Genomic DNA, 12158 nt, shown 5'->3' with positions numbered 1-12158 from the left:
AGACTCACAGAGTGACACAGAGATCCATAGAGTTACACAGAGACTCACATAGTGACACAGAGATCCATAGACTGACAAAGAGAATCACAGAGTGACACAGAGAACCATAGAATTACATAGAGACTCACAGTGACACAGAGATCCATAGAGTGACAAAGAGACTCACAGAGTTACACAGAGATCCATAGAGTTACATAGAGACTCACAGTGACACAGAGATCCATAGAGTGACAAAGAGACTCACAGAGTGACACAGAGAGCCATAGAGTTAGAGACTCATAGAGTGACACAGAGATCCATAGAGTGACAAAGAGACTCACAGAGTGACACAGAGAGCCATAGAGTTACATAGAGACTCACAGAGTGAGACAGAGAACCATAGAGTTACATAGAGACTCACAGAGTGACACAGAGAACCATAGAGTAACACAGAGTCTCACAGTGACACAGAGATCCATAGAGTGACAAAGAGACTCACAGAGTGACATAGAGAGCCGTAGAGTGACAAAGAGACTCACAGAGTGACACAGAGCCATAGAGTTACACAGAGACTCACAGAGTGACACAGAGAGCCATAGAGTTACATAGAGACTCACAGAGTGACACAGAGATCCATAGAGTTACACAGAGACTCACATAGTGACACAGAGATCCATAGACTGACAAAGAGAATCACAGAGTGACACAGAGAACCATAGAGTTACATAGAGACTCACAGAGTGACACAGAGAGCCATAGAGTTACACAGAGACTCACAGAGTGACACAGAGAGCCATAGAGTCACATAGAGATCCATAGAGTTACACAGAGATCCAGAGTTACACAGAGATCCATAGAGTTACACAGAAATCTATAGAGTTACGCAGAGATCCATAGAGTTACACAGAGATACATAAAGTTGTAGAGATCCATAGAATTGCAGAGATCCATAGAGTTACATAGAGATCCATATAGTTACACAGAGATCCATAGAGTTACACGGAGACCCATAGAGTTACATAGAGATCCATAGAGTTGCATAGAGATCCATAGAGTTACACAGAGCTCCATAGAGTTACACAGAGATCCATAGAGTTACACAGAGATCCATAGAGTTACATAGAGAGCCAAAGAGTTACACAGAGATCCATAGAGTTACACAGAGATCCATAGAGTTACACAGAGATCCATAGAGTTACACAGAGATCCATAGAGTTACATAGAAAGCCAAAGAGTTACACAGAGATCCATAGAGTTACACAGAGATCCATAGAGTTACACAGAGATTAATAGAGTTACACAGAGATCAATAGAGTTACATAGAGAGCCAAAGAGTTACACAGAGATCCATAGAGTTACACAGAGATCCATAGAGTTACATAGAGAGCCAAAGAGTTACACAGAGATCCATAGAGTTACACAGAGAGCCATAGAGTTACACAGAGATCCATAGAGTCACACAAAGATCCATAGAGTTACACAGAGATCCATAGAGTTACATTGAGAACCATAGAGTTACAGAGATCCATAAAGTTACACAGAGATCCATAGAGTTACATAGAGACTCACAGAGTGACACAGAGAGCCATATAGTTACACAGAGACTAACAGTGACACAGAGAGCCATAGAGTTACAAAGAGACTCACAGAGAGCCATATAGTTACACAGAGACTCACAGAGTGACACAGAGCCATAGAGTTACACAGAGACTCACAGAGAGCTATAGAGTTACACAGAGACTCACAGCGTGACACAGAGAGCCATAGAGTTACACAGAGACTCACAGAGTGACACAGAGAGCCATAGAGTTGCACAGAGACTCACAGAGTGACACAGAGAGCCATAGAGTGACAAAGAGACTCACAGAGTGACACAGAGAGCCATAGAGTTACATAGAGACTCACAGAGTGACACAGAGAGCCATAGAGTTACACAGAGACTCACAGAGTGACACAGAGATCCATAGAGTTACATAGAGACTCACAGTGACACAGAGATCCATAGAGTTACACAGAGACTCACAGAGTTACACAGAGATCCATAGAGTTACATAGAGACTCACAGTGACACAGAAATCCATAGAGTGACAAAGAGACTCACAGAGTGACACAGAGAGCCATAGAGTTAGAGACTCACAGAGTGACACAGAGATCCATAGAGTGACAAAGAGACTCACAGAGTGACACAGAGAGCCATAGAGTTACATAGAGACTCACAGAGTGAGACAGAGAACCATAGAGTTACACAGAGACTCACAGAGTGACACAGAGAACCATAGAGTTACACAGAGACTCACAGTGACACAGAGATCCATAGAGTTACACAGAGACTCACAGAGTGACACAGAGATCCATAGAGTGACAAAGAGAATCACAGAGTGACACAGAGAACCATAGAGTCACATAGAGACTCACAGAGTGACACAGAGAGCCATAGAGTTACATAGAGACTCACAGAGTGACACAGAGAGCCATAGAGTGACAAAGAGACTCACAGAGTGACATAGAGAGCCATAGAGTGACAAAGAGACTCACAGAGTGACACAGAGCCATAGAGTTACACAGAGACTCACAGAGTGACACAGAGAGCCATAGAGTTACATAGAGACTCACAGAGTGACACAGAGATCCATAGAGTTACACAGAGACTCACATAGTGACACAGAGATCCATAGAGTGACAAAGAGAATCACAGAGTGACACAGAGAACCATAGAGTTACATAGAGACTCACAGAGTGACACAGAGAGCCATAGAGTTACACAGAGACTCACAGAGTGACACAGAGATCCATAGAGTTACACAGAGACTCACAGAGTGACACAGAGATCCATAGAGTGACAAAGAGAATCACAGAGTGACACAGAGAACCATAGAGTCACATAGAGACTCACAGAGTGACACAGAGAGCCATAGAGTTACATAGAGACTCACAGAGTGACACAGAGAGCCATAGAGTGACAAAGAGACTCACAGAGTGACATAGAGAGCCATAGAGTGACAAAGAGACTCACAGAGTGACACAGAGCCATAGAGTTACACAGAGACTCACAGAGTGACACAGAGAGCCATAGAGTTACATAGAGACTCACAGAGTGACACAGAGATCCATAGAGTTACACAGAGACTCACATAGTGACACAGAGATCCATAGAGTGACAAAGAGAATCACAGAGTGACACAGAGAACCATAGAGTTACATAGAGACTCACAGAGTGACACAGAGAGCCATAGAGTTACACAGAGACTCACAGAGTGACACAGAGATCCATAGAGTTACACAGAGACTCACAGAGTGACACAGAGCCATAGAGTTACAGAGACTCACAGAGTGACACAGAGCCATAGAGTTACACAGAGACTCACAGAGTGACACAGAGATCCATAGAGTTACATAGAGACTCACAGTGACACAGAGATCCATAGAGTTACACAGAGACTCACAGAGTGACACAGAGAGCCATAGAGTTACATAGAGACTCACAGAGTGGCACAGAGATCCACAGAGTGACAAAGAGACTCACAGTGACACAGATATCCATAGATAGAGTTACACAGAGACTCACAGAGTGACACAGAGATCCATAGAGTTACACAGAGACTCACAGAGTGACACAGAGAGCCATAGAGTTACACAGAGACTCACAGAGTGACACAGAGAGCCATAGAGTGACAAAGAGACTCACAGAGTGACACAGAGAGCCATAGAGTTACACAGAGACTCAAGAGGCATCAGCGCAAGGCCGTGAGTAGTGACATCAGTTACAGGAGATTGCAGGGTGGAATTCCGCAAACTTAATTTTCAGCAAAACACAAACGCGAACATTAACACTCTTATTTATTTATTTAACACGCCTTACGGGTTGCACATCTGTTACGGTATATTCGTGTTAATCAGCACGATTCGGTCTCTGCGTGAAAAATATCAAACATAGTTTACCAATTACAAATCACAAAGGGGGGTTGGGGGGGGGGTGATCTCCAAGGACCGTCATCTGGTCCAATAAAGGGCCACGTTGCTTACCTGACACCAAGCCCGGGAACCATGGACCCCCCCCCCTCCCGCCGCAAGGTTTACAAAACGCCACGCGCACCACGTGACGTTTCAAATGATTAACGCAACTTTTATTGAGACGGGTTAAAGTTGGCCCCTTGTAATTTTTGCAAGGCCGCGAGCATAGATTAAGATCTGTGCGGGTCTGACGCGGGTTCTCTGCGAGGCTACAACTCTATGTTCAACCCTTATATTTGGTGGTTGGTGGTGGCGGTGGTGATGCAGCAGCGTTGGCAGTGATGCGCACAATTCGGCATCACCGCTCACCACCATTGGATGCCACGGTGGTCAGGAGATGTTAACTCCCTCGCCTGGTATGCAGGAGGTCGTGGGTTAAATCCCCACCCTGACGACGCCTGCTGCTGTATATTTGGAGTTTTCGTCTGTCTCTCATCATCATCATCACGGTGGCCTAGGAGATGTTAACTACCTCGCCTGGTACACAGGAGGTCGTGGGTTCAATTCCCACCCTGACGCCTGCTGCTGCTGTATATTTGGAGTTTGCAGTGTCTCTCTCTCTCTTGCTCTCTCCCCGTGGTCGCGGGCAACTGTCTCCGGGTTTTCCCCTCCACATTTAGAAACAAGCGCTTCCGAGTAATTTGGCTGCCTTGCATTTCCACACGATAAGCCACTTCGTTGGGCTATCATTTGTGGCCAGGTCGCTTCTGAAAAGGTGCTACACAGCTCACTGGAGCCTTACATGATAAAATATTTTTTTTTAATGTAGCAATAGTTTGGATAGCAACAGCGTGTGTGTTGAACTTCTTTCGTACCCTACGTAGCCAACCATGCTAATCGGATGTGCGGCGGGGTAAGGACCACAAACTAAGCACACACAAAAAGTGAGTACTAAATGAATTAGTCTTCAATTTAGATGTCAAAGTGCACGTGGCCTTAAAAGGGAACAACATATGTAATAGGCGACGTTTCGGTAAATGACCCTTCTTCACAGCACATCATCGTCACCTAATTTTGCTGCCGCTGCTTTCCTTTGAAGACGGCGGCGTTCTCTAAGAGACGCGTCGCAAAGTTTGTGCTGTATGGAGTCTCCAAGGACAGACGCGGAGTTGTCAAATCCACTGCTGGATGAGCGCCCCCTCACCCCTCCCCCCCCAACCCGACAAAGCCGTTCTCGTCGTGGGGGAAACATTTGACCATACTTCACCACGCCGGTCGGCGCAGACGTGGGAGCGTCGTGCGGCAGTCCACCAAATGGATTCAACACGCGAGCCTTGTGTCGGGGACTCTGGGGTCCCTGAGGCCCCCGGCTCCCGCATGAACTGCGTCGCGACGTCATTTGATGTCTGTCGAAGGCGGCGAACGCCGCGGCGATCCGTTTCCTCTCGTCGTGCTCTACACGAAGCGCTCATCAAAGTTTCGCAGTTTTCTTTCTCCTGCCGCGTCCGCCCTCGCTGTGGCTGCTGCTGCTGCTGCTGCTGCTGCTTGGACGACTTCACAACAGAACGATCGGCGCCAGGCGGCTCACGGCGTTTATTGTGAGCGGTGGGACGGAGCCGCCAAAAAAATAAATTAAGATTTTAACTTCCACTTCTCGGTTCTTTCGGTAAATTCACGTAGAAGGGAAATAAAATAATGAAAATAAAAAAAAGTAATAAAATATTTTATATTCAAATAAAACATGATAAGAATATTTCGTTATGTTTTATTTTTATTATTTTATTTCCATTCTACGTGATAAACTGCAGCGATAAACTGCAGCGAGAAATAAACTCGATGAACCTCATGGCGAGACCCAGGGCTCCCGAATAAACGGAAGTTAAAATTTCGATGTAAAGCTTTCGTGACTGCAGGGATTCATCTTCTTGGTTATTTTTCGGTAAAGTCACGTAGAAGGGAAACAATAAAATAATAAAAATAAAACATAATAAAATATTTTAAAATAAAACAAAATATTTAATAAAATATTTTATTTTATAAAATATTTTTATTTTTATATTCTTGGTTATTTCGGTAAAGTCACGTAGAAGGGAAACAAAAACATAATAAAAATATAAAACAATAAAATTCTCACGACGTTTCGACTGCAACACCAGCAATCATCATCAGGCGTGAAAAACACAAGAAAATTTGAAAGTGGCGGTTATTTTTAACGTTAGCACCACGGAGAGAGATTTGACAGTTTGTTCAGATGGACGAGTCCATCTATGTTCGGAAAAGCGGAGGGGGGAGACGAAAAATAATGGATGCTGTCTGAAAGCCACCTCAAGCGTGATCAATCAATTAAGACCCGAAATGGTTTATCAAATCCTTCCAATGATTGCTAAGCCAGAATCCATCTTCTCGGTTGAAATTGTCTCTGTGTTTGTATATGTGGATAGCCTCATGAACGAATCTCTCATGGTAGCCAGATGGCTTGCAAAGAACCTCTGTCTTGGAGAAGTCAATGTCATGTGAACCTACTGAATTATTACAGTGATCTGTCACGGCCGAGGTATTGGTCCTACCGTGTTTCAGGTCTGCTTTGTGTTCACGAATGCGGTCCGAGACATGTTGTTTGGTTTCACCAATGTAACTACTACCACAGAGGCAACTTAGTTTGTAGACACCAGGGTACTGTATGTCAGGAATCACATCTTTTACAGACGGAACCAGATCATGGATTTTATGTAATGTGTTGAATCGGACCTGGATCTTCTGCTTATTCAAGATTTTGGAGATCTTTTTTGTGATCCCCGCAATGTAGGGTAAAGTGATGGTTTTGAAAGGCTCCTCAAGAGAGTCCTTCTTCATGGTTGGAGTGATATATTTGCGGATTGTGTAGTCGGAATAACCATTAGCCTTAAGAGCTTGGTGTACGTGCTTGAGTTCACTGGCAATGTGTTCCTGGTCGGATATGCATTGGGCTCTATGGTGCAGAGTCTTGATGAGGGAATTCTTCTGGGATGGATGGTGGTGGGAATCCAGTTTCAGGTAAGCATCCGTATGGGTAGCTTTCCTGTAGACAAAACTCAAGCACGTACACCAAGCTCTTAAGGCTAATGGTTATTCCGACTACACAATCCGCAAAGCTATCACTCCAACCATGAAGGACTCTCTTGAGGAGCTTTCAAAACCATCACTTTACCCTACATTGCGGGGATCACAAAAAAGATCTCCAAAATCTTGAACAAACACAAGGTCCAGGTCCGATTCAACACATTGCATATTCAAATATGCTCAAAATGCCCCCCCCCCAAATAAATATTGCTATAAAACAATAATTGCTATGCTATGTAGATTAAAAAAACAATTTGATAAACCTTGGCCACAACATCTGGACTTGTCTTCATATAAATCAATGCATAGATTTCTGTTTATATGATTGTGGTTGTACTTTATTAATCCCTAATCTCTGTCATTGCATACAATGAAACAATAAATGGTAAAAAGGTAAAAAGAGGAATGTAATACAATATACACTATTAGACATTGTTGTAAATAAATACATAAAAAGTCCATCCCATGTGTTCGTGAATTTTTAAATATTTCAGGCAAGAAATTCGTTTTCAAATGTAGATATTTTTCTGGGTTGGGACCCCCAGACCCCCTGGAAGATTTGCTCCCCCCCCCCACAATGTTGACTCCATGGCTACGGCCTTGGCTTGGTGACTCAGCCCAGTGCTCGCCAGGCCACAAATGTCCCCCGCTGAGCTTGCGAGTGCAGGCGAGATTAGACCCATCGGAGGGTAGAGCCAACCATCATCTGCCCTCTTCTTGTCAATCCACTGCTGGATAAACGCCCCCGCCCACAGGGGTTATCGTGAGGCCGTCACTTCACCGACGCTGTCTGCGAGGGCTCGGAGCTTCTTCGCCCCAGAGGATTACCGTGTCGGGTTTTTGCCACTTCTTGAGCTACAAGACGAGGAAAAACACCACCGCGACTTGTGTGTGTTCAAAGGGCGAAGGGATATACTGTATATCTCTCTCTCTCTCTCTCGCAGATTCATTAAGAGGGGGGAGACATTTTTACACACACAAAAAAACCTGGGACATTTAATCAGAATCTGTATTCGTAACTGCGGGAGGAATCCGATGATCTGTGAAGCTCTTTTTCACAGATGTCCAGTCGAGCCACGCAGCAAGACCGTTACAACAGTACAACGTAAACAAATCACCCAAACACGAACCCATCCCTACCCTACCAGGCAAAAGCTCACTTGAGGTATAAACTTATTTTTCTGAAGCGCCCTGTCCACCACAAATGACAGCTCAACAAAGTGCCCCCACCACCACGTCATGTGGACGCAAATGTGCCCAGAAGGCGGCCGGGCAAGATGCCCCCCAGCCTCAACGAGTGGGACTGTCCCTGTCAAACCCGTTACGGTTGGCAAACAAAGTGGGGGTAGGGGGCGGGGAGACGCCAGGGTCATCGGTTCTGATATTCACGCGCCACCACCCACGTTGGTTGGCACGTCGCCAAGGTTTGAACTCAGCTTAGAAGGTTCATTGCGACCAGAATATTTTTAAAAAATAACTTAAAATATGTACAGCGCACGCCGCTGCGTCCATCCGGCCCACGTGCTGCACGCCCCACGTGGTGCGACTACTTACCCAGAGCAGGAAGTCCGGGTCCCAATGACGTCATGTTGGCAACGCCCCCGAACTCCCTCGTGGTCACGTAGTCACGTGGCCACGAGGAAGGCGGGACTGCAGGGAAGCCACTGCTCGGGCCCGCCCCCTTTCCAGCCCCTCCCCCCGACTGCCCAGCCCCGTCCCCTTCACAGCCCCCCACTGCCCAGCCCCGCCCCCTTCCCAGTCCCCCCAGACTGCCCAACCCCGCCCTCTCCCCCCATTGCCCTGCTCCGCCCACTTATTAGCCCCTCCCCCCGATTGCCTAGCCCCGCCCCCTTCACAGCCACCCACTGCCCAGCCCCGCCCCCTTCCCAGTCCCCCACAGACTGCCCAACCCCGCGCCCTCCCCCCACGCCCCCTACCGCCACGCCCCCAAGAGGGATTTAAAGGTTCAGGTTTCAAGTCGATTTTGTTGAACCAGACAAATCACGGGACAGTCGCCTCATTTGCCAGCGTGACCTGGATGAATGAATGAGTTAGTGGGTGGGTGAGTTAGTGGGTGGGTGAGTGAGTGGGTGAATGAGTGAGTTAGTGGGTGGGTAAGTGGGTGGGTGAATGAGTGAGTTAGTGGGTGGATGAGTGGGTGGGTGAATGAGTGAGTTAGTGGATGGGTGAGTGGGTGAATGAGTGAGTTAGTGGGAGGGTGAGTGGGTGGGTGGGTGAATGAGTGAGTGAGTGGGTGGGTGAATGAGTGAGTTAGTGGGTGGGTGAGTGGGTGGGTGGGTGAATGAGTGAGTGAGTGGGTGGATGAATGAGTGAGTTAGTGGGTGGGTGAGTGCGTGGGTGAATGAGTGAGTTAGTGGATGGGTGAGTGGGTGAATGAGTGAGTTAGTGGGTGGGTGAGTGGGTGGGTGGGTGAATGAGTAAGTGAGTGGGTGAATGAGTGAGTTAGTGGGTGGGTGAGTGGGTGGGTGAATGAGTGAGTTAGTGGGTGGGTGAGTGGGTGGGTGAATGAGTGAGTTAGTGGGTGGGTGAATGAGTGAGTTAGTGGGTGGGTGAGTGGGTGGGTGGGTGAATGAGTGAGTGAGTAGGTGGATGAATGAGTGAGTTAGTGGGTGGGTGAGTGGGTGGGTGAATGAGTGAGTTAGTGGATGGGTGAGTGGGTGAATGAGTGAGTTAGTGGGTGGGTGAGTGGGTGGGTGGGTGAATGAGTGAGTGGGTGGGTGAATGAGTGAGTTAGTGGGTGGGTGAGTGGGTGGGTGAATGAGTGAGTTAGTGGGTGGGTGAGTGGGTGGGTGAATGAGTGAGTTAGTGGGTGGGTGAGTGGGTGGGTGAATGAGTGAGTTAGTGGGTGGGTGAGTGGTTGAATGAGTGAGTTAGTGGGTGGGTGAGTGGGTGGGTGAATGAGTGAGTTAGTGGGTGGGTGAGTGGGTGAATGAGTGAGTTAGTGGGTGGGTGAGTGGGTGGGTGAATGAGTGAGTTAGTGGGTGGGTGAGTGGGTGAATGAGTGAGTTAGTGGGTGGGTGAGTGGGTGGGTGAATGAGTGAGTTAGTGGGTGGGTGAGTGGGTGAATGAGTGAGTGAGTTAGTGGGTGGGTGAGTGGGTGGGTGAATGAGTGAGTTAGTGGGTGGGTGAGTGGGTGGGTGAATGAGTGAGTTAGTGGGTGGGTGAGTGGGTGAATGAGTGAGTTAGTGGGTGGGTGAGTGGGTGGGTGGGTGAATGAGTGAGTGAGTGGGTGGATGAATGAGTGAGTTAGTGGGTGGGTGAGTGCGTGGGTGAATGAGTGAGTTAGTGGATGAGTGAGTGGGTGAATGAGTGAGTTAGTGGGTGGGTGAGTGGGTGGGTGGGTGAATGAGTAGGTGAGTGGGTGGGTGAATGAGTGAGTTAGTGGGTGGGTGAGTGGGTGGGTGAATGAGTGAGTTAGTGGGTGGGTGAGTGGGTGGGTGAATGAGTGAGTTAGTGGGTGGGTGAATGAGTGAGTTAGTGGGTGGGTGAGTGGGTGGGTGGGTGAATGAGTGAGTGAGTGGGTGGATGAATGAGTGAGTTAGTGGGTGGGTGAGTGGGTGGGTGAATGAGTGAGTTAGTGGATGGGTGAGTGGGTGAATGAGTGAGTTAGTGGGTGGGTGAGTGGGTGGGTGGGTGAATGAGTGAGTGGGTGGGTGAATGAGTGAGTTAGTGGGTGGGTGAGTGGGTGGGTGAATGAGTGAGTTAGTGGGTGGGTGAGTGGGTGGGTGAATGAGTGAGTTAGTGGGTGGGTGAGTGGGTGGGTGAATAAGTGAGTTAGTGGGTGGGTGAGTGGTTGAATGAGTGAGTTAGTGGGTGGGTGAGTGGGTGGGTGAATGAGTGAGTTAGTGGGTGGGTGAGTGGGTGAATGAGTGAGTTAGTGGGTGGGTGAGTGGGTGGGTGAATGAGTGAGTTAGTGGGTGGGTGAGTGGGTGAATGAGTGAGTTAGTGGGTGGGTGAGTGGGTGGGTGAATGAGTGAGTTAGTGGGTGGGTGAGTGGGTGAATGAGTGAGTGAGTTAGTGGGTGGGTGAGTGGGTGGGTGAATGAGTGAGTTAGTGGGTGGGTGAGTGGGTGGGTGAATGAGTGAGTTAGTGGGTGGGTGAGTGGGTGAATGAGTGAGTTAGTGGGTGGGTGAGTGGGTGGGTGGGTGAATGAGTGAGTGAGTGGGTGGATGAATGAGTGAGTTAGTGGGTGGGTGAGTGGGTGGGTGAATGAGTGAGTTAGTGGATGGGTGAGTGGGTGAATGAGTGAGTTAGTGGGTGGGTGAGTGGGTGGGTGAATGAGTGAGTTAGTGGGTGGGTGAGTGGGTGAATGAGTGAGTTAGTGGGTGGGTGAGTGGGTGGGTGGGTGAATGAGTGAGTGAGTAGGTGGATGAATGAGTGAGTTAGTGGGTGGGTGAGTGGGTGGGTGAGTGGGTGGGTGGGTGAATGAGTAGGTGAGTGGGTGGGTGAATGAGTGAGTTAGTGGGTGGGTGAGTGGGTGGGTGAATGAGTGAGTTAGTGGGTGGGTGAGTGGGTGGGTGATGAGTGAGTTAGTGGGTGGGTGAATGAGTGAGTTAGTGGGTGGGTGAGTGGGTGGGTGGGTGAATGAGTGAGTGAGTGGGTGGATGAATGAGTGAGTTAGTGGGTGGGTGAGTGGGTGGGTGAATGAGTGAGTTAGTGGATGGGTGAGTGGGTGAATGAGTGAGTTAGTGGGTGGGTGAGTGGGTGGGTGGGTGAATGAGTGAGTGGGTGGGTGAATGAGTGAGTTAGTGGGTGGGTGAGTGGGTGGGTGAATGAGTGAGTTAGTGGGTGGGTGAGTGGGTGGGTGAATGAGTGAGTTAGTGGGTGGGTGAGTGGGTGGGTGAATGAGTGAGTTAGTGGGTGGGTGAGTGGGCGAATGAGTGAGTTAGTGGGTGGGTGAGTGGGTGGGTGAATGAGTGAGTTAGTGGGTGGGTGAGTGGGTGAATGAGTGAGTTAGTGGGTGGGTGAGTGGGTGGGTGAATGAGTGAGTTAGTGGGTGGGTGAGTGGGTGAATGAGTGAGTTCGTGGGTGGGTGAGTGGGTGAATGAGTGAGTTAGTGGGTGGGTGAGTGGGTGGGTGAATGAGTGAGTTAGTGGGTGGGTGAGTGG

General features: G+C 48.3%; 1 protein-coding gene across 2 annotated transcripts in view; it reads right to left on the bottom strand.

The window, feature by feature from the left end:
- Positions 1–8679, bottom strand: part of LOC116950559 (GDH/6PGL endoplasmic bifunctional protein-like) — a 52317-nt gene extending 43638 nt beyond the window's left edge. For both annotated transcript variants that reach the window (XM_032968438.2, XM_032968439.2), the window contains exon 1: positions 8584–8679. The gene's annotated coding sequence lies outside the window, so the exon portion shown is untranslated. The remainder of the gene's footprint in view (positions 1–8583) is intronic.
- Between the last annotated feature and the right edge of the window lie 3479 nt (positions 8680–12158).

Source organism: Petromyzon marinus, chromosome 39 (assembly GCF_048934315.1).
Source record: "Petromyzon marinus isolate PM22_M1 ecotype Great Lakes invasive population chromosome 39, UKy_Petmar_22M1.pri1.0, whole genome shotgun sequence".
NCBI classification, from domain to species: Eukaryota; Metazoa; Chordata; class Hyperoartia; order Petromyzontiformes; family Petromyzontidae; genus Petromyzon; species Petromyzon marinus.
This window is presented reverse-complemented; position numbering and strand designations above follow the sequence as displayed.